A 19,409-nucleotide genomic window follows, 5' to 3' on the forward strand; every position below is an offset into this window, starting at 1 on the left:
TTTAAAGTTACTTCACAGGTACCCTGACAGGTTGTCTCTGCTTCACATACATACAGTATATGAGAGAGATCTTGCAGTGCTGGAGAGTTCTGCCCTTTTTCAAAAAACAAATTCAGTGAGTTCAGCCTTTTGTGATGTTTGAACTACAATTTCTCTCCAAGCCAGGAAATCTTTGAAAATCAGGGCCATAGAGAGAAGCAGAAACCTTTCACAACTATCTAAGCACCATTTCATGTCCCATAAACTAGCTTTAATGTTGGTATATTTGATTTTTATGTTATCATAGCCATCTATAGCCATCTCCTAGGTCAGGTGACACAGTTGCAACATTGGGATCCTCCCCCTCCAGCAGCTATGAGTACCTGCCTGCTCCTATCTCTCTACTTCTCCTCCTTTGAAGACACACAGAGAGCGATCTTGCGTCTTCCAATCATTTATCTATATACAATACATGTTTTTCAGGTATAAAAACAGAAATATTTTAGTTTAATATAAATTAGGTTGTATAAATAATATGAAGAAATGCAAATTAAAAAAACAATAAAAACAAACAAACTATGAAATCTAAAATGAAACCCTATTCATTCCAATAAAATGACTGTGGTGTGATTGTATTAAAATCCATAGTGCATGTCTGGACTTTTTACTGTTGATATTGTTTCTGGCATCCTGGTATTTAAAAAATTAAAGTGAGAGTGCCCTTATATATATATATATATATATGTGGAAGAAGGTGAGAGAAAGCACAAACGGAGATCTAAGTGTAGATTAAACACCTGGTAAGCCCCATGTATTTTTTACAGACTACTCACAAGATAGTATGTGAAAATAAGCACATAGGTAAAGTTGTATCCTTGAGCAGTGTCCAATGAAGAGAACAGCTTCTGTGGTTATAAGCGTTTTATTAATGTTTAAAACAAGCACTAGCTTTGTATATATCAAGCCGGCTACAGCAGATGGAACCTATAAATTGAGAACACACCTTGCCTAGCCATAGGGCAATGCAATTTCATACAATGTAAGCTAGTCAAGTATAAAATACATAAAACATAAAAACCCCTTAGCTATATTGTTGCTGCAACACACTGCTAGCTAACAAAGCTTCACAGGAGATAGTGGGGGGTAGTTATCAAGCCGTCAACCTCAAATACGCTGGAATTCCACAGCGTATTTGTGGCGAGGCTGATTCGCCTTAGTTATCAAAGGCTAGAGACCGGCAAAAGTAGAATTTTGTGACGTAAGCTTCGATCCGCCGGACTCAGTCCGACACAGATCGATTCTTACGTCACTCCAGATGTTCCGCACACAAGTGCAGCACAATCTGACTACTTTTGCTAGTTATCAAAAAACTAGCAGGTACGCTCGGCACTTTTTCGGCCCAGCGTACCTGGTTTCAATCCCATAGGAATCAATGGGAGTCTGACCATAGCAAAAGTTCATGTTCCCTGCTGCCAGACATCCCATTGATTTCTATGGGAGATGTCTGCACCTAACACCCTAACATGTCCCCCGAGTCTAAACACCCCTAATCTGTCCCCCCTACACCGGCGCAACTAAATAAATGTATTACCCCCTAAACAGCCGCTCCCGGAGCCCACCGCCACTCTAATAAAATGATTAACCCCTAAACCGCCGCTCCCGGAGCCCACCGCAAGCTACTCTATACATATTAACCCCTAAACCGCCGCTCCCGGACCCCGCCGCAACCTATATTAAACTTATTAACCCCTAATCTGCCCCCCTACACCTATAATACATTTATTAACCCCTATCCTGCCCCCCACTACACTGCCGCCACTGTAATAAATTTATTAACTTCTAAACCTAAGTCTAACACTAACCCTAACACCCCCCTAACTTAAATATTAATTAAATAAATCTAAATAATATTTCTATTATTAGCTAAATTAATCCTATTTAAAACTAAATACTTACCTTTAAAATAAACCCTAATACAGCTACAATATAAATAATAATTATATTGTAGCTATTTTAGGATTTATTTTTATTTTACAGGTAACTTTCAATTTATTTTAACTAGGTACAATAGCTATTAAATAGTTATTAACTATTTAATAGCTTACCTAGCTAAAATAAAGAGAAATTTACCTGTAAAATAAAAACTAACCTAAGTTACAATTACACCTAACACTACACTATACTTTAATAAATTATTCCTATTTAAAACTAAATACTTACCTATAAAATAAACCCTAAGATAGCTACAATGTAATTAATAATTACATTGTAGCTATTTTAGGATTTATATTTATTTTACATGTAACTTTGTATTTATTTTAGCTAGTTAGAATAGTTATTAAATATTTATTAACTATTTAATAACTACCTAGCTAAAAGAAATACAAAATTACCTGTAAAATAAATCCTAACACTATCCTTACAATTAAACCTAACACTATCCTTACAATTAAACCTAACACTATCATTACATTAATTAAATAAATTAAATACAAATAACTACAATTAAATACAATTACATAAACTAACTAAAGTACAAAAAATAAAAAAAAAATAAGTTACAAACATTCAAAAAATATTACAACAATTTTAAGCTAATTACACCTAATCTAAGCCCCCTAATAAAATAACAAAGCCCCCCAAAATAAAAAAATTCCCTACCCTATTCTACATTAAAAAAAGTTCAAAGCTCTTTTACCTTACCAGCCCTTAAAAGGGCCTTTTGTGGGGCATGCCCCAAAGAAAACTGCTCTTTTGCCTGTAAAAGAAAGATGGCGTCCCTTCAATTCCGATTGGCTGATAGGATTCTATCAGCCAATCGGAATTAAGGTAGGAAAAATCTGATTGGCTGATTGAATCAGCCAATCATATTGAAGTTCAATCCGATTGGCTGATCCAATCAGCCAGATTGAGCTCGCATTCTATTGGCTGATCCGATCAGCCAATAGAATGCGAGCTCAATCTGATTGGCTGATTCAATCAGCCAATCAGATTTTTCCTACCTTAATTCCGATTGGCTGATGGAATCCTATCAGCCAATCGGAATTGAAGGGACGCCATCTTGGATGACGTTCCTTAAAGGAGCCTTCATTCGTCGGTAGTCCGTCGGGAAAGAAGGATGTTCCGCGTCGGCGGGATGTAGATGGATCCTGAAGAAAGAAGATTGAAGACCCCGCTTGGAAGATGACATCGCCCGGATAGAAGACTTCTTCAGCGCCGCTTGGAAGATGACATCGCCCGGTTGGAAGACTTCTTCAGCGCCGCTTGGAGGATCACTTCATCGGATGGAAGACTTCTTCAGCGCCCCTTGGAGGATCACTTCTGCCGCTCCGGATCTCCTCTTCAGTTCCATCGGTGGCTCGACTGAGTGAAGACGACTCAAGGTAGGATGATCTTCATGGGGGTAGTGTTAGGTTTATTTAAGGGGGGTTTGGGTTAGATTAGGGGTATGTGGGTGGTGGGTTTTAATGTTGGGGGGGTTGTATTTTTCTTTTACAGGCAAAAGAGCAGTTTTCTTTGGGGCATGCCCCACAAAAGGCCCTTTTAAGGGCTGGTAAGGTAAAAGAGCTTTGAACTTTTTTAATGTAGAATAGGGTAGGGAATTTTTTTATTTTGGGGGCTTTGTTATTTTATTAGGGGGCTTAGATTAGGTGTAATTAGCTTAAAATTGTTGTAATATTTTTTAAATGTTTGTAACTTTTTATTTTTTGTAACTTAGCTTTTTTTATTTTTTGTACTTTAGTTAGTTTATGTAATTGTATTTAATTGTAGTTATTTGTAGTTAATTTATTTAATTAATGTAATGATAGTGTAGTGTTAGGTTTAATTGTAACTTAGGTTAGGATTTATTTTACAGGTAATTTTGTATTTCTTTTATCTAGGTAGTTATTAAATAGTTAATAACTATTTAATAACTATTCTAACTAGCTAAAATAAATACCAAGTTACCTGTAAAATAAATATAAATCCTAAAATAGCTACAATGTAATTATTAATTACATTGTAGCTATCTTAGGGTTTATTTTACAGGTTAGTATTTAGTTTTAAATAGAATAATTTATTAAAGTATAGTGTAGTGTTAGGTGTAATTGTAACTTAGGTTAGTTTTTATTTTACAGGTAAATTTCTCTTTATTTTAGCTAGGTAGCTATTAAATAGTTAATAACTATTTAATAGCTATTGTACCTAGTTAAAATAAATTGAAAGATGCCTGTAAAATAAAAATAAATACTAAGATAGCTACAATATAATTATTATTTATATTGTAGCTATATTAGGGTTTATTTTAAAGGTAAGTATTTAGTTTTAAATAGGATTAATTTATTCAATAAGAGAAATATTATTTAGATTTATTTAATTAATATTTAAGTTAGGGGTGGTGTTAGGGTTAGTGTTAGACTTCGGTTTAGGGGTTAATAAATTTATTACAGTGGCGGCGGTGTAGTGGGGGGCAGGATAGGGGTTAATAAATGTATTATAGGTGGCGACGGTGTAGGGGGGCAGATTAGGGGTTAATAAATTTAATATAGTTAATTTAATATAGCTATATTGTTAACATTATTATTGTAGATTAAGAAATTGTTATTACCAGCAAGGCTAAAAACAATTGGCTAGATTACGAGTTTTGCGGTATGAGTGAAAAAGCAACGTTAAGACTCTTTTTCACTACCGCTGGTATTACGAGTCTTGTAGGTATTTCTGTACCGCACACTTTTTTGGCCGTAACGCAACGTAACTACCACAGCTTTCAAAAAGTCCTTTTTCAATGGAACTTCCTTTGCGCCAGTATTACGAGTCTGCCTGGGAGGCTAAAAAGTGAGCGGTATACCCTAAAACTTCAAGATCCATAACGTAAACTGAAAGTCAGTAGTTATGAGTGTTACGCTACAAAGGTGTAACATAAAACTCATAACTAAAGTGCTAAAAAGTACACTAACACCCATAAACTACCTATTAACCCCTAAACCGAGGCCCTCCCGCATCGCAAACACTAAAATAAAATTATTAACCCCTAATCTGCCACTCCGGACATCGCTGCCACTAGAATAAACATATTAACCCCTAAACCGCCATACTCCCGCATCACAAACACTAGTTAAATATTATTAACCCCTAAGCTGCCGCCCCTAACATCGCCACCACCTACCTACATTTATTAATCCTAATCTGCCGCCCCCAACGTCGCCGCCACTATACTAATTTTATTAACCCCTAAACCTAACCTACTAACACCTACTAAATTTAATGTAATTAAAATAAATCTAAATAAAACCTACTATTAATCACTAAATAATTCCTATTTAAAACTAAATACTTACCTGTAAAATAAACCCTAAGAGAGCTACAATATAACATAACTAATAGTTACATTGTAGCTAGCTTAGATTTTATTTCACAGGTAAGTTTGTATTTATTTAAACTAGGTAGAATAGTTACTAAATAGTTATTAACTACAGGTAGCTCTCAGTTTACGCCGGGGTTAGGTTCCAGAAGGAATGGTTGTAAATTGAAACCCAGTTTGTAATGAAAGTCAATGGGAAGTGAGGGAGAAGGGTTCCAGGCCCCTCTCAAAATTGTCATAAGTAACACCTAAAACATTATTTTTAAAGCTTTGAAATGAAGACTTTAAATGCTAAACAGCATTATAAACCTAATAAAATAATTACACAATACAGAATATATAATTAAACTAAGTTAAATGAACAAAAACATTTGCTAAACAGAATTAGAAAGCAAATAAAATAATCACACAACACAGACTTCACTTGAATTTTTCTGCAAACAGTTCTTTCTATGCATTCCAATCTGGACTAATTTATAGACGGGAAGATCTTGTTCCTTTGAAATCTGCTCGATAGCTCAGGTCTGGTTAAACTGATTAATTTCAGCTTGCTTGGCTTTGCTGCAACACAAGCAGACATCTCCACCTACTGGCTATTTTAATCAATGCACTGCTTCTCAATGCTTTTCAATAGCAGTTACATGACTGGAAAAAAAGGTTGTTATTCTGAAACGGTGTAAATTGAACCATTGTAAAACGAGGGCCACCTGTATTTACTAACTACCTAGCTAAAATAAATACAAATTTACCTGTAAAATAAAACCTAACCTGTCTTACACTAACACCTAACCTTACACTACAATTAAATCAATTACATAAATTAAATACAATTAACTAAATTACAAAAAAATAAAAAAAAGAAATTATCAGATATTTAAACTAATCACACCTAATCTAATAGCCCTATCAAAATAAAAAAAGCCCCCCCAAAATAAAAAAAACCCTAGCCTAAACCAATAGCCCTTAAAAGGGCCTTTTGTGGGGCATTGCCAAAAAGAAATCTGCTCTTTTACCTGTAAAAAAAAAATACAAACAACCCCCAACAGTAAAACCCACCACCCACACAACCAACCCCCCAAATAAAATCCTAACTAAAAAAACTAAGCTCCCCATTGCCCTGAAAGGGGCATTTGGATGGACATTGCCCTTAAAAGGGCATTTAGCTCTTTTTCCGCCCAAACCCTAATTTAAAAATAAAACCCACCCAATAAACCCTTAAAAAAGCCTATCACTAACCCCCGAAGATCCACTTACAGTTTTGGAAGACATCCATCCTCAATGAAGCCGGCAGAAGTCCTCAACAAAGCGGCAGAAGTCTTCATCCAACCGGGCAGAAGTCTTCATCCAGACGGCATCTTCTATCTTCATTCATCCGGCGCGGGTCCATCTTCAAGACATCCGGCGCGGAGCATCCTCTTCAATCAACGTCTTTTTGAACAATGAATTCATAGAATTCTGTCTGCCAATCGGAATTCAAGGGACGCCATCTTGGATGACTTCATTTAAAGGAGAATTCATTGTTCAAGAAGACGTTGATTGAAGAGGATGCTCCGCTCCGGATGTCTTGAAGATGGACACGCTCCGCGCCGGATGGATGAAGATAGAAGATGCTGCCTGGATGAAGACTTCTGCCCGGTTGGATGAAGACTTTTGCCCGGTTGGATGAAGACTTCTGCCGTTTCGTTGAGGACTTCCGGCTTTGTTGAGGATGGATGTCGGGTCTTCAAAAACTGTAAGTGGATCTTCGGGGGTTAGTGGTTTATTGGGTGGGCTTTATTTTTAGATTAGGGTTTGGGCGGAAAAAGAGCTAAATGCCCTTTTAAGGACAATGCCCATCCAAATGCCCTTTTCAGGGCAATAGGGAGCTTAGGTTTTTTAGTTAGGATTTAATTTGGGGGGTTGGTTGTGTGGGTAGCACAAACCCAGCTATTTCATATACACAAATTAACCTAAAAATTCAATGTTTTATACATTTTATACTCTGCAGCTGGTATAATAAAGTCATTGAAAATACATTAAAGGGCCATAATACCCAAATGTTTAAACACTTGAAAGTGATGCAGTATAGCTGTAAAAAGCTGACTAGAAAATATCACCTGAACATCTGTATAAAAAAGAAAGATATTTTACCTCAAACGTTTTTCAGTAGCCACATCCCATTGTAAAGGACATCTAAGCAGCATATCAGTATGCCTGTCCCGGGACAGCTAAGGGGTTGAGCCTTGTGCACTCTCATATTATTTCCCTATTCAGTTTAAAGGAAGTTTACAATGAAATCTCATGAGAGTTAAGTCAAATCTCATGAGATCACAGTAAAAGAGTTCATGACCTCAACACTGCTGATGCTGATTGGCTGCTGTTCATTTCTTCATTTTTTTATTATTTTTTCCACCTGCAGCTGGGCTGCAGCTGAGTATAACTTTTTACACAGAACTTACTCTGCTGAGCTGAGGAAATTGTGAGGTAAAATATCTTCCTTTTTTACATAGAGATGCTCAGGTGATATTTTCCTGTCAGCTTTTTACAGTTATACTGCATCAGTTTCAAGTGATTTAGCATATGCGTATTATGTCCCTTTAATGGACCGCGCTGCATGAACTGGTGGAAGAAGATAGGGAAGCGATATGGGAAACTCCTCGGGTTTTCTAAATTTTACCTGGCTTTTTTTTTTTTTTTTTTTTTTAGGGAAACAAAGCAGGGATTAAACACATAACCTGGATTTGACCTGGCCGGTTAGTTTTGCAAGTGATAATTGTAGGGGCAAAATATAATTTACTGTAATTTGTTGAACCCCTTAGTGACCACAGCACTTTTCAATTTTCTTTCCGTTTGGGACCAGGGCTATTTTTACATTTCTGCTGTGTTTGTGTTTAGCTGTAATTTTCCTCTTACTCATTTACTCTACCCACACATATTATATACCGTTTTTCTTGCCATTAAATGGACTTTCTAAAAATACCATTATTTTCATCATATCTTATAATGTACTATAATTTTTTAAATAAAATATGATGAAAAAAATGGAAAAAACACACTTTTTCTAATTTTGACCCCCAAAATCTGTTACACATCTACTACCACCAAAAAACACCCATGCTAAATAGTTTCTAAATTTTATCCTGAGTTTAGAAATACCCAATGTTTACATGTTCTTTGCCTTTTTTGCAAGTTATAGGGCAATAAGTACAAGTAGCACTTTGCTATTTCCAAACCATTTTTTCCCCAAAATTAGCGATAGTTATATTTGAACACTGATATCTTTCAGGAATCCCTTAATATCTCGTCACATGTATATATATATTTTTTATAGACAACCCAAACTATTGATCTAGGCCCATTTTGGTATATTTCATGCCACCATTTCACCACCAAATGCGATCAAATAAAAAAAATGTTAAAGGGACAGTCTACACCAGAATTGTTATTGTTTTAAAAGATAGATAATCCCTTTATTACCCATTCCCCAGTTTTGCATAACCAACACAGTTATATTAATATACTTTTAACCTCTGTGATTATCTTGCATCTAAGCCTCTGCAAACTGCCCCTTTTTTCAGTTCTTTTGACAGACTTGCAGTCTGGCCAATCAGTGCCTGCTCCCAGATAACTTCACGTGCACAAGCACAGTGTTATCTATATGAAATACGTGAACTAACACCCTCTAGTGGTGAAAAACTGTTAAAATGCAATCTGAAAAGAGGTGGCTTCAAGGTCTAAGAAATTAGCATATGAACCTCCTAGGTTAAGCTTTCAACTAAGAATACCAAGATAACAAAGCAAACTTGGTGATAAAAGTAAATTGGAAAATTGTTTAAAATTACATGCTCTATCTGAATCATGAAATTTTATTTTGGCCTAGACTGTCCCTTTAACTTTTTCACAAACTTTAGGTTTCTCACTGAAATTATTTACAAACAGCTTGTGCAATTATGGCACAAATGGTTGTAAATGCTTCTCTGGGATCCCCTTTGTTCAGAAATAGCAGTCATATATGGCTTTAGCATTGCTTTTTGGTAATTAGAAGCCTGCTAAATGCCGCTGCGCACCACACGTGTATTATGCCCAGCAGTGAAGGGGTTAATTAGGTAGCTTGTAGTGAGCTTGTAGGGTTAATTTTAGCTTTAGTGTAGTAGACAACCCAAAGTATTGATCTAGGCCCATTTTGGTATACTTCATGCCACCATTTCACCGCCAAATGCGATCATATAAAAAAAGATTGGTAACTTTTAACAATTTTAGGTTTCTCACTGAAATTATTTACAAACAGCTTGTGCAATTATGGCACAAATGGTTGTAAATGCTTCTCTGGGATCCCCTTTGTTCAGAAATAGCAGACATATATGGCTTTGGCATTACTTTTTAGTAATTAGAAGGCCACTAAATGCCGCTGTGCACCACACTTGTATTATGCTCAGCAGTGAAGGGGTTAATTTGGTAGCTTGTAGGGTTAATTTATTCCAACCCCTCATCCTTCCCTGACCCCCCTCAAACAGCTCTCTTCCCTCTCCCACCTCACAATTGTCACCGTCATCTTAAGTACTGGCAGAAAGTCTACCAGTACTAAAACAAAGATTTTATTTTACTTATTTTTTATATTTAGTCTGCAGTGATGGAACCCCCCTTAGCCCCCAACCTCCCTGATCCCCCCATACAGCTCTCTAACCCTCCTCCCTCTGCCTATTTGCTGCCATCTTGGGTACTGGCAGCTGTCTGCCAGTACCCATTTTACCATAAAAAATGAGTTTTATTATTATTTTTTTTTATATTATAAAGCATTTTCTGTAGTGTAGCTGTCCCCCCTCAACACCCCCCCTCCCCCTCCCAGATCCCTTGCCCAACATTTATCCCCCTCTCCCTCTTTCCCATACATTTACAATAGATTTATGTAAATGTGGCGCACACCCCCCCCACCACGTCCACCCAGCCACACCGCGCACACTACTCTATGAACGGATCCGGAAACCAACAATGGGCCACCCACCAGCCACAGCTCCCACCCACCAACGATCAGCATCATTGAGTGGCCCTCTCTGCATCGGTGGGTAAAAAAGGGTATTGCAGTGATGCTTCAATATCGAGACATTACTGCAGAACCCTGAAAGCGTCTGGAAGCGATAACCATCGCTTCCAGAGCTTCAAACCCCAGAGGATGTGTCAGGCATGTCCTTGGTCCTTAACTGTATTTTTTTGTAGGACGTGCCTGACACGTCCTTGGTCGTTAAGGGGTTAAATAACATTTCCTCGGATTTCATTAAAAATACACACTTGCTTCCTTATCTTATATCTATTTGTAAACCAAAGCTCAATACTTAGAAAGAACATTGGAAAATTAATATTTTATGACTTAAACTATCCTGCACCCCAGTGAGAGTGTAATTTCTTCTGCTGGCTAAGTTTACATAAGTTTAATAGCGACTCCAGTATAGAAACTTTCAGGTTGGTATACCACACGTTAAATCAGCTATTTCAATTGCAGAAATATGGGTACAATCTCTATGTTTTTGAAATAAATCAAAGCCTCTTATCATATTAGAGCTTATTATTTAATTTAAAACTAAAACTGAAAACAGATATTCCTGTCATTATTCTTCCATATAATTTTTTCCCTTCAAAACCAAAATCAAGTCAACATATACTCCTCTTGTTCCACCCAGCACAGAACTGCAGAAATAACACACAGCAGATTCTAGCTTCCTGGACTTCTCTATTATTGTGATCATTGCAGTCATGTGACTGATGTGACGTCAGAAGGTCCCTTAGAAGGATGGGACCTAGCCGCTACCACTGACATACCCACTATATTAATTTCTATTCTGTTAGCAGATGTTCTGTATACGTTATTTTTTTTTGTCAGAATTTACATGAGATGTACATGAGAATTCCAAGCGTTTAAGAGCTGTTTGCCAGCAGACATTACTCTATTATTACGGTAAGTTTGCAGGTTCACTTCATGTATTTGTAATTGTTTGTCTGGACTGTAATTTGTTCCGTTTGGAATCCTGTGATGGCAATATGGACATTTCTTGTGACCATGGTTTTTAACTGTAATTGCAGTGTGGGTCACTACTGTTGTTTGTCACGAATTGCCCGTTCATTCATTTGCGGTGTTTAGGCCATTCAAATTATTAAGGATGGATTTGTGATCTATTTGACTTGCATTGCATTTAAAATACGTTTTTAGTTGGAAAATCAGAGCATAACCAGTGCTCTCTCTGCTTGTGTAGCTACGTTATGTAACAAGTAGTGATGTCCAGTTCGTAAACATGAACCGAACTTCCCATCTCTCTACTAGTGATCTCCGTTTGAGTTTGGCGGGATAGCCAGTGCCAAGTGCCTAAGTTGACAGCATAGGGCGGGGCTTTGTGCTCACTGCCCCCGTCCCTCATCTACATAAAAGTGAGTGGTAACGGGAGAGGCATGAGGTAAGGTATGTGTGTAGTAGCTTTGAGATTTTATCTAAATCTTTGCTTTGAAAATAAATTTCCTCTATATCATTTTAGTTTTACCTGGAATATAAACATTGTGTAGACAAGCATCGGAATGTTACCAGCGTTTGAAAGATAAACCCCCCACCCCAAAACCAAATTAAAAAAAACAAGCTTCATTTTTATGTCCAATTTCAGTGCCATGTTGTATCTGTAGATATAAAGGCTAACTGTATGTGGCTATATATTGTTATTTTATATTCCTTAACTCTGTGTGTTTTATGGGTCAGTAAGTTGTTTTATACAGGTTTGCGTTGATATGTGTCAGTGAGTTTTGTATTTATGTCCCAACAACTGAAACAATTAAATAATTACATTTACAAATACAACATTTAAATGAGCATTAAATAATTTGAGATTGTAATATAAAATGTTTAATTATGTTAATAAAAAAACACTACTTTCTATTATGCTTTCATTGTTTATTTTACTTTAAGGGACACTGAACCCAATTTTTTTCTTTCGTGATTCAGATAGAGCATGCAATTTTAAGCAACTTTCTAATTTACTCCTATTATCACTTTTTCTTTGTGGTCTTGCTATCTTTATTTGAAAAAGAAGGCATCTAAGCAATTTTTTGGTGCAGACTCTGGACAGATACATTTATCCACCAATCAACAAGAACAACCCAGGTTGTTCAACAAAAATGGTATGGCATCTAAACTTACACACTTTTCAAATATAGATACCAAGAGAATGACGAAAATTTGATAATAGGAGTAAATTGGAAAGTTGCTTAAAATTGCATGCTCTATCTGAATCATGAAAGAAATAATTTGGGTTCAGTGTCCCTTTAAGAGTTTCTGTAAAGTAATGGGCGCTGCTTTGTTGGAACCTCTTCTGCTAAGAACAATTAAAGGTATAAATAGATATAAAACAGGCAATAAAAGAAAGTGCAAATATATAATTGTGTGGAAGCATTTCCTTTTACCCCTTAAAGACCAGCGCCGTAACCGTACAACACTGGTCGTTCTGTCCTTAAGGACCAGCGACATACCCTGTACATCGATGCAGTCCTGGGCTTCTCTCTGCCGCGATCTCGCTCAAAATAGTGATATTGCTCTATTTCTGCATGCCCATGAGTGGAGCAATACAGAAATAGATTTGCATAGTTACCGATGTCTGTGGTGGTGCCGATCGTTGGTGGGTGGGAGCATAAGGAGGTCTAAAAGTGTAAGCAAGGATAGAGGCGCCTATGGTGCAGGTAAATGGTGGTACAATGAGTGCTAATAGCCCACTCTAACACAATGTACTCACATTTATTGAAGGCACTCACTTGTGCCTATAGAGGCAGGCTGGATTTTAGCAGCAATCCAGCTGGCTGTAACCGGGTGGAAAGGCTGGTTCGTGGGTGTCAGAGTGCAGGAACTCTATAGTAGCATAGCAAGGTGGTACCAAAACAACACTGAGAGTGGATGTGTAATAAAAAATGGATTTATTTAAAACATATAAAAAAAGTTATTCCACTCATCACAGTGTTAAAAACAGCTGGTACATCAGGAATACATGCGACGCGTTTCTCAGTTACAACTGTTTCATCAGGCCTGTTTTTAATAACAAATTTTTACTCCTTAAATAGGGCTATGCTACTCTAAAACACCCACATCCCTCCCCCAACAATTAGCAAGCCATAAACCAATCAATGTCCCTCAAACAAGTATGGGTCAGCCCCTATGTTTCTATAATGATAAAAATGCTATGATAAGAGTACAATGACTTGTGATATGACTGAATACCTGGCTGCTTCTTTGAATTTGTATATGTATGTGTAACTATTTCGGCATATGATCATAAATTTGCACATATTGATGCATCCAAATTTGCACATACTAATGCATCCAATGCCTCAAAAGATGCAATATATGTGGGATGAAAGTAAATTAAAATAAAACTTATTTTAATTTACTTTCATCCCACATATATTGCATCTTTTGAGGCATTGGATGCATTAGTATGTGCAAATTTGTTGCATCTATTGAGGCATTGGATGCATCAATATGTGCAAATTTTTGACGATATTTATTCACATACATATCACTTTTAAGGTTGTGGATGCAATCATACAAATAATTACATAGCACCATTCATGGACACTAACATCACTGTACACGCCATGACACTTCGTTTTCAATTATAACTTTGAAACCCTTCACTTACATTATTATTTTATCCACATTATGTTTATATTCACACATTTGTATACATATCCCGCATTGACTACATTCTGTGGAAGGATGGCTCCTTTTCAAACTGACACTACTCGGGGTCCGGCATAATAGAGCATGGTGTTTATTATTTTTTTTTTTAAGTGACCAATAATGACCCTCGCCTCAATATTGTATCCGGCATTGGGACCAATGGGATACATTGTTTACAATCACCATGGAACATCCTATCATAGTGTAACAACTAATACACTCCCTCGGTGGGCGTTTACTGTAGGTCAACACCGACGTCAGCAAAGATCAGGGGCACGCCTGCTATTAGCTTTTCTATTGGTAGCCCCACTCACTAGCAACAACTGACGAATAACTTTGATTGACAGTCATATGGACGAATCACAAGCACTAAGCACAGGTGTTTACTAACACACTTTGAGTGACGGCTAGGACGCCCAATCAAAACATAGATTTGACGAATTTTCGTTATTATCAAATATCGGTCAGCATTTTATGATCATATGCCGAAATAGTTACACATACATATACAAATTCAAAGAAGCAGCCAGGTATTCAGTCATATCACAAGTCATTGTACTCTTATCGTAGCATTTTTATCATTATAGAAACATAGGGGCTGACCCATACTTGTTTGAGGGACATTGATTGGTTTATGGCTTGCTAATTGTTGGGGGAGGGATGTGGGTGTTTTAGAGTAGCATAGCCCTATTTAAGGAGTAAAAATTTGTTATTAAAAACATGCCTGATGAAACAGTTGTAACTGAGAAACGCGTCGCATGTATTCCTGATGTACCAGCTGTTTTTAACACTGTGATGAGTGGAATAACTTTTTTTATATGTTTTAAATAAATCCATTTTTTATTACACATCCACTCTCAGTGTTGTTTTGGTACCACCTTGCTATGCTACTATAGAGTTCCTGCACTCTGACACCCACGAACCAGCCTTTCCACCCGGTTACAGCCAGCTGGATTGCTGCTAAAATCCAGCCTGCCTCTATAGGCACAAGTGAGTGCCTTCAATAAATGTGAGTACATTGTGTTAGAGTGGGCTATTAGCACTCATTGTACCACCATTTACCTGCACCATAGGCGCCTCTATCCTTGCTTACACTTTTAGATCTTCTTCCATCGGATGCTGATAGAGAGCTGCCACCTTTTGCTGCCTTTCACAGCCAGCTGGATTGCTGTTAAAACCCAGCCTGCGTCTACCGGCACAACTGAGTGCCTCCTCCTATTGTGAGTACCTAGTGTTCACATAAGTTTGATATTTTGAAATACCTTTTGATCTGCACCATTGGCGCCTCTTTCTTGTTACTTTATCTTAACAGGGAGCATAAGGAGGGTAGGAGTGGGTGGGAGGGACCGCTCGGCCATGCTACAGGGTATAGAAAAAAAAACAACCATGTTTACTGGGTCGCGGCTTGTGTGTATGTTGTAGGGGTGTGTGTTGTATGAGTGTGTGTGTTGTATGAGAGTGTGTGTCTGTGATGTGTGTGTCTGGTGTGTGTGTCTGTTGTGTGTGTCTGGGGTGTGTATGTGTTGTATGAGAGTGTGTGTCTGAGGTGTGTGTGTTGTATGAGAGTGTGTGTCTGGTGGGTGTGTGTTGTATGAGAGTGTGTGTCTGGTGGGTGTGTATTGTATGAGAGTGTGTGTCTGGGGTGTGTGTGTTGTATGAGAGTGTGTGTCTGGTGGGTGTGTATTGTATGAGAGTGTGTGTCTGGGGTGTGTGTGTTGTATGAGAGTGTGTGTCTGGGGTGTGTGTGTTGTATGAGAGTGTGTGTCTGGGGTGTGTGTGTTGTATGAGAGTGTGTGTCTGGGGAGTGTGTGTCTGGTGGGTGTGTGTTGTATGAGAGTGTGTGTCTGGTGGGTGTGTGTTGTATGAGAGTGTGTGTCTGGTGGGTGTGTGTTGTATGAGAGCTTGTGTGTGGTGTGTTTATGTGTTGTATGGGAGTGTGTGTGGTGTGTTTATGTCGTATGAGAGAGTGTGTGTTTCTGTGTTTTATGAGAGAGACAGTATGTGTGGGGTGTGTTTCTGTGTTGTATGAGAGTGTGTGTGTTGTGTGTGTGTGTGTTTTTGTATAAGAGTGTGGGTGGTGTATGTGTGCTATTACCTTGTACAACACTTTAAAGTTTTGCTAAAATCAGGAATAAAGTACGCACATTTTAGTCACTTTGCCAAAAATTGCATCTATTTTGTTTTATATTATTTCAGAAATTTTCAGACCAAGCATATAGGGTCTCGAAGGTATGTGGTATCATGGCACTGGGTCTTCGGAAATAAAGTTTGAAGAACCTTGCTGTAGGTGTGCAGGTAGGAACATGAATTTCAACCCTGGAAAGCACAGAAATAGTGACACAGAACAGCACTATTCATGTTTCTCCCAGCACACCCTGCAGCATCTATAACTCTTAAGTGTCCAGGTAAACATGACCGAGCTGGCAACCCTGGCCTAAAGAGACAGATAAAGGGAAAAAAGTACTTTATAGAGACCAAACCTTTACACGTATATACTGTATATTCAAAATTTAAACAACTAATATAATAAATAAAAAAACAAATGCCTCTACATGAGGGTTGCCACCTTTTGCCCAGCCATTTCCTTGACAGTTTTTGAAGGCCAAGTAAGGCTAAAAATATATTTTAACAATCTTATAGAACCTATTTAAATACTCAGATATTTGCTTTTGCTTAAATGTGTTTTTTCTCTATGTGTGCTTTTGTCCTTGCTGACCATAGCAAACATATAAAAAGTGTGTCACAAGCACCAATGAGGAATGGAGAGTGAGCATTGCATACTGATTACATCTTCTTTAACAATGCCAGATGGGTAGGTCATTTCTACATAAACTTCTAATGTACAGATGCAGGTAGTAAGTGTATCACTGCTTTAAAAATGGATCTTGAGTCTGGACTAATTCACACCATATAAATCTGGTGAGGTAGATTACCAAGCAGGTGTGTATGTATTATTTTGCAGCAGTAAGGTGCTTATACTGTATTTATTTTTAGATGTGGAATAACATATTTCATCTAACTTGTCTATTATATGTGTTTTCCACTGATGTACAGTTTGATGGGCAACTTGGCGCAACATGATAGTTGAGGTACCAGTCACATGGAAATAATATATAATTTTAATTAAAGAGACACATTCAACTATGGTGAGGAATGGATCAAATCAATATGTATGCATATGTGTATAAATACAAACACATACACAAACACAATATTGATATATACATACACATATAACAGAACCAGGCTTATCATTTGAGTATTTGGTAACCGACTTAGTCACTGCTGCTTGAGGGATTGTTTTACATGCCACTGACTTAGCACTAATCTTCAGGGCCCAAAGGAGATCTTTGTGCTCCCTTCTGGACAAAGGACTACCGCCCCCAGGGCTGCGGGCAATCTATTTGCAGGCTAGCAGTAAGGATAAACTTCAGGAGTATCAGAAGGAGGTCTATAGGTGGCTCATTTACGCTAGTTCGGGGCGCAGAGGTGCAACAGTAGGGGTAGAGACAACAGCAGCCTGCAAAAAAACACTGCCCAGCTCCCCTGTGATATGATTCACACATCCCTGCTGCAACGGACCTTCAGAAATTGCAGCCGTGGTGGCTGGCCACCTAAGTGCTGGGCTCCTGGACATTCAGAGGATCACACCACGGGATATGCGCCCTCATTCCAGGGCTGCCCCGGTCATACCGGGACGGGTGGTAATCCTACTCTTCATACTATTGTCAGTATATAGCAGGGTTATAATATAATTTATTTAATAATTATACTTTAAAATAACCCCCAATTAAAATGCATATACAAAACAATTAAAATCAATATTTTATTCCTAAATTATTTATATTAGTTAAAGTTATAAACACATTGAATTATATTTATAGAAACCAGATTATTAATCCGATGATACACACTTATGCTGTTACAATATTCTTTACAAAGCAAACCAAATATACCTTTAAAACTAACCTTATTCACAATGAATCTCCCAAATTAGAGTCGCATTAAAATACCACAATATGGACTGCTCACTTTCGGGCAAGTATAATTAAGCTACTTAGCCCACAAATGATTCTATATAACTCAATTAAAAACATCAGAAATTATATATATATTATTAATGCAAACAGCCAATTTGTCTGAGCTGAAATAAATCTTATTCAGCTAAAATAAGGCAAATGCTAATATATATATATATATATATATATATATATATATATAATTGCACATATCAATTACTTAGCACCAAATATGACTAGTTTTAAACTACACAGGACTATGAAGATGAGCTTAAAATACAAAGTATGCTCTTTAAATTTACCAGCTGTAATCCAACTATAGTCTTAGAATGTCTTTGATTTAAATTAAAAAAAAAAAAAAAAAAAAAAAAATATATATATATATATATATATATATATATATATATATATATATATAAATAGTTTCTTATACTTTACCCAAATAACCAAATCAATGTTTGTTTCCAGAATTTCTCGTGAGTCATCTATGGAGGGTTTACTCACAATGCACAAAGGTTCAGGCCTCAAAATTGTTAATCTTTCTTTGTTCAAGAACGTTTCCCCAAAATGGCAGAGAATATACTTGGCACCAAAGCCTATGTATTTTTGTCCCCAAAAGTTAATGCTTCCTTGAGTCTGTCTGTTATTTCTTAGTGTGTATCAACCTTTATTTCCAAAATAATATATTTTCTTTAATCATTCCCACAAGATTTTGATAGGCCCTTACCGGTGCTTGTCTATGATTCGCCCTTGGATCTGAACATCTCATAGGTTAGTTGGGAGACGCCTCCCTGAGTAGCCATTTATCTTTTGGGTGCGATACCATCTCTGATCTATAGGTGGCAGCAGACACCAGAAATGCAGTTTTATCATCAAATATTGCTGCAGTTTAACTATCTAAAAAAAATGATTATCAAATACACTATTTCTTTATATTAATAAACCTGTCTGGTCATATATCTGTCCCATCTAAGATAATCCAGTATGCATTTTTAGACACCAGACATGATTGTATTTCTAGTATCATACTAGTATTATTTTAAAATGCATTTAAAGTTGCATTTGATTATTTTTCACAGTTTAATCCAAACACAGCATATTTCACATTCAGTACACCTCTTGCTGAGTGCACTAAAACATATGACACAATTTTTGGGACAACCACACATGTATTTGTCAGAGGCCTAAAAAAAAAAAAAAAAGAATCTATTATTAATTTTGAAATAGATTCAACATTTTAAATTGACTGTATAGCTACTTATTAAATTCAGCAAATATTTATCCAACATGCTACTGCTATGCACTGCTTCTTTGGTCCACAAATACACATTTTTATACAATATTGAAAATTATACAATTTGTACTTTAAAAATGAATTTCAGTTACA

General features: G+C 36.9%; 1 protein-coding gene across 1 annotated transcript in view; it reads left to right on the forward strand.

Annotated features, from left to right (window-relative positions):
• The first annotated feature begins 11,101 nt into the window (after positions 1-11,101).
• The window catches only part of SLF1 (SMC5-SMC6 complex localization factor 1), a 686,747-nt gene continuing 678,439 nt past the window's right edge, over positions 11,102-19,409 (forward strand). Inside the window, exon 1 of the mRNA XM_053701493.1 lies at positions 11,102-11,249. The gene's annotated coding sequence lies outside the window, so the exon portion shown is untranslated. The remainder of the gene's footprint in view (positions 11,250-19,409) is intronic.

The sequence above is a fragment of the Bombina bombina genome, chromosome 2 (genome assembly GCF_027579735.1).
Source record: "Bombina bombina isolate aBomBom1 chromosome 2, aBomBom1.pri, whole genome shotgun sequence".
Classification (NCBI taxonomy): Eukaryota; Metazoa; Chordata; class Amphibia; order Anura; family Bombinatoridae; genus Bombina; species Bombina bombina.